Consider the following 3,510-nt stretch of genomic DNA (forward strand, 5'->3'; position numbering starts at 1 on the left):
CGGAGGGCCGCCCCTGGATCGACTCCTCACATGAGGCCGTGGCTGTGGCAGAGCACTGGATGTGAAATCGCACTCGATCGTCGCTGGGCACGCAGCAGCCTGCAAGTGAAGTGCGCCGCGCACATCAACTCCTCTGCATTGGCCTTGCACGGATCAAGGTGATTTTTTATTATTAAATTATTCAATTCAGTTCTCGTTTGTAGTCTCATCCTTCGCATATGAAGATATATTATACTAGCTCTAGTAGTCTATCTTCTTTGTCATGTATGGTTCCATTATTTAATAAGTAATTGGTAATTTTGTACTCTTTTGTCTTTTGTATACATGCTATGAATTGGTCTGCACGTATAGTCTTTCACGATCAAACTAGTAAGTCTAGAAAATATAAGTAGTGTGTATATCATTTCTAATTGGTCTGGTTTGCACTGCAGGGGAAGAGCTTGGGCGATTGGGCAGGGCTGCTGGACACGGACGGTGATCAGCTGAAAGGGACCACTAGGACACCAAGCAAGGGCAGTTGATTGGTGAGGATTAACTAAACTTGTTCTAGTCTGTAGCATGATATTATTTTTAGTTAATTGATGTGTATGTCATCCCTGAATATCATAGCTAATTATATATTGTGTATATCATTTCTAATTTGTGACAAGACAGTAGACAAATTGGTTAAAGTTGCTCAATTAATTTCTTAAGTTCAGAGACGAACCATCTTACTTGTTCCTTCACAATTCAGTCTAGTGATACTATAAACGATTTTGTACTTTTGGATTGGAGTTTTTTTACTATTGATATGAGAATTTCCCAACTCTATAATTTTAGCTCCACGATTATGGCCCATTGTTCATTTGTTTATGGATTGTAGATTTTTTTAGTTTGTTAAAATTTTTCTTGCAGCTAGCAATTAGCAAGCAGGTCATTTTACTTGGTTTTATGCAAAATTTTGTAGCATGTAGGAAGCTATTTTATCCTGATCCTATGCCAATTATACAAGCAAGTCAACCATTCTGTTTCTATAGTGCTATATATGTGTGGTAGAAGAATCGGAAATTTAAAATTGACTGAGATTTATAATGCTAACTTGTGCTAGTATGATATTTTGTGCCTTAGATAAGTTCATTTCAATTATATTTATTTTGGCATACAATGAAAGTAAATACCGCAAGAAATTTCTTAACTATTTTAATTTCATCAGTACAGATTATCATAGGTGATGGATCGAAGCTGGATGACTAAACCAAGAAGGGAACCTGCTTACAAAGATGGAGTGGACCAGTTCCTCTCATTTGCTTTCCGTGACCTTCCACATGATAGAAAGATAGCATGCCCTTGCATCAATTGTGAAAATAGAGTTACCCAAAATCGTGATGAAGTTGAGACTCACCTAAAATGTGATGGTATTCTTCAGGGTTATTCAGTATGGAATCACCATGGAGAGGAGTATGACCCACCATCATTTGCATTTGCTCATGTGCCAGATAACGATGGGAGTATTCCTACTTTGGGTGTCCCAGTAGAAAATAGCCATGGAAGATTGGATGACATGCAAGGACTACTACAGGCTGTATTTCTTCCACCAGCAAGCTATGAATCACTGTCAAGTATGTCTGGAGCCGAATTAGATGATATTCAGTCTAATTTTACAAATATGGAACATAATATAGCTGAGGATGTGATGAGTCCTGCACAAGATAATACTACCAAGACAGAACATGATATGTATGCAAGCTTCTTCAAGGATGCACACACAAGGTTGTACCCAGGTTGTGAGACATATACAAAGTTGTCATTTTTAGTCCATTTATATCACCAAAAGTGCTTACATGGTTGGACACAAGTATCCTTTACATCCCTGCTTGGTATATTATCTGTTGCACTTCCACCCGAGGCAAATCTACCTAAGACATATTATGAAGCAAAAAAAAAATTATCCGTGCTTTTGGTCTTGACTATGTGAAAATCCATGCTTGTCCAAAAGACTGTATGCTTTTTCGAGGAGATAGAGCTATGCAAGAGACTTGTCATGTATGTAAAAGCTCTCGATGGAAAGATGGTGAGAAGAATGGATCTCCAGCTCAGCAGAAAAGGAAAAAGAAACCAGCAAAAGTGTTACGTTATTTTCCTTTGATACCAAGAATCCAAAGGTTATTTGCAATTAACAAAACTTCGGATGATATGCGATGGCATGATGTAGGCCGTACAAAAGATGGCAAATTGCGACATCCAGCGGATGGGGAAGCTTGGAAGGATTTTGATAGAAGATATCCTGATTTTGAAAAAGATTATCGAAATGTACGCCTTGGTCTTGCAAGTGATGGATTTAACCCATTTAGAAATTTGAGTTCAAAGCATAGTACTTGGCCAGTGATGCTCATTCCTTACAACCTACCACCTTGGATTTGCATGAAGCAAACATCTTTAATTTTGTCCATGATCATTCCAGGACCAGATTCTCCTGGGAATGATATTGATGTATACTTGCAGCCATTGATCGATGAGCTCTTAGAGTTGTGGGGGGGGGGGAGTGGAAACAATTGATGCCTCTTCTGGAAAGAAATTCAGTCTCCGAGGTGCATTGTTATGGACTTTAAATGATTTTCCAGCATTAGCATACCTCTATGGATGGAGCACAGGTGGTACATATGCATGTCCCTCTTGTGGTGCATCAACAAAATCTTTTTACCTGAATAAAAGTAAAAAGACATGTTATATGGGTCATCGTCGATTGTTGCCACCAAATCACACATATCGAAGGCAAAAGGGGCAGTTTGATGGGACCCAAGAGACTGAAGAAGCACCTAAAACGATGAGTGGCACTTCAGTTCTGACAATGTTACAAGGCAGAGAGTTTGTGCTAGGGAAGAAGGACTGCACTAATAAGAAGAAAGGTAAAAAAGAAAGGCAAAAAAGGCAATAAGCATGACAGTTTAGAGTTTGTGTTGGGGAGGAAGGTCTGCTGTGCAAAGAACAAAGGCAAAAACACCAAAAAACATGACGGGAACAATCAGCAGGGCAAGCGTAAAAGAGGACAAAGTAAGAAAAAGTTAAATGAGAACCATGATAAGAAAGAAAAGAAGCCAGAAGATTGGTTGAAGAAGAGGTCAATATTTTTCATGCTACCATACTGGGAGCACAACAAACTAAGACACAATCTAGATGTAATGCACATAGAGAGAAATGTGTGTGAAAATTTGATTGCAACTTTGTTGGATATTCATTGTAAAACAAAGGATGGTCTTCAAGCACGACTAGATTTGGTAGAACTTGGAATTCGGCAAGAACTTCATCCTGTGGTAGATGACCAAGGAAAGCAAACAATACCTAATGCACCATTTACTATGTCTAGAGAGAAAAAGGAGATGCTTTGTTCAGTAATACAGAATATTAGAACACCAGATGGCTATGCCTCAAACATTTCTAGGTGTGTCAGTATGAAAGACTGCAAATTGAGTGGACTAAAGAGTCACGACAATCATGTTTTGCTACATGATATTCTTCCAGTAGCACTTCGAT

General features: G+C 38.7%; 1 long non-coding RNA gene across 1 annotated transcript; it reads left to right on the forward strand.

Annotated features, from left to right (window-relative positions):
* On the forward strand, window positions 1–2,472 carry LOC120651128. The gene is made up of 3 exons (XR_005665934.1): window positions 1–158; window positions 432–524; window positions 1,198–2,472. It is a non-coding gene; the product is annotated as an uncharacterized LOC120651128 (long non-coding RNA).
* The last annotated feature ends 1,038 nt before the right edge of the window (window positions 2,473–3,510 follow it).

Source organism: Panicum virgatum, chromosome 1K (assembly GCF_016808335.1).
Source record: "Panicum virgatum strain AP13 chromosome 1K, P.virgatum_v5, whole genome shotgun sequence".
NCBI classification, from domain to species: Eukaryota; Viridiplantae; Streptophyta; class Magnoliopsida; order Poales; family Poaceae; genus Panicum; species Panicum virgatum.